Genomic DNA, 366 nt, shown 5'->3' on the forward strand with positions numbered 1-366 from the left:
CACCACCGGCCGTCAAGACCCCCACCATTAGAATCTTCACCCTCAGATCTACCAGAATCGACTATCTGTTTGCTGGAATCTCGCCGAAAAATTTTGCCCCTTCCAACAGTAGCCGCCAGTGGCATTTTCATAAATTTCCGATAAATCCGAGGGTATTTCAGTCTTTTATCTATATAGTGGCACTCAGGTAATTTTTTTATGATTTGTTATGGTATTTTTGATATTTTTATATAGAAATACTTGTAAATTTTTTGCATGTGAAAAACAAAAAAAAAAACAAAAATAAATTTAAAATAAATAACGATGCGGGTCTAACACCCATTTTATCATGTCACTTTTCATGGGCCAAAACCCGATTCTCAAGAA

Source organism: Populus euphratica, unplaced genomic scaffold (assembly GCF_000495115.2).
Source record: "Populus euphratica unplaced genomic scaffold, PopEup_1.0 scaffold2394.1, whole genome shotgun sequence".
NCBI classification, from domain to species: domain Eukaryota; kingdom Viridiplantae; phylum Streptophyta; class Magnoliopsida; order Malpighiales; family Salicaceae; genus Populus; species Populus euphratica.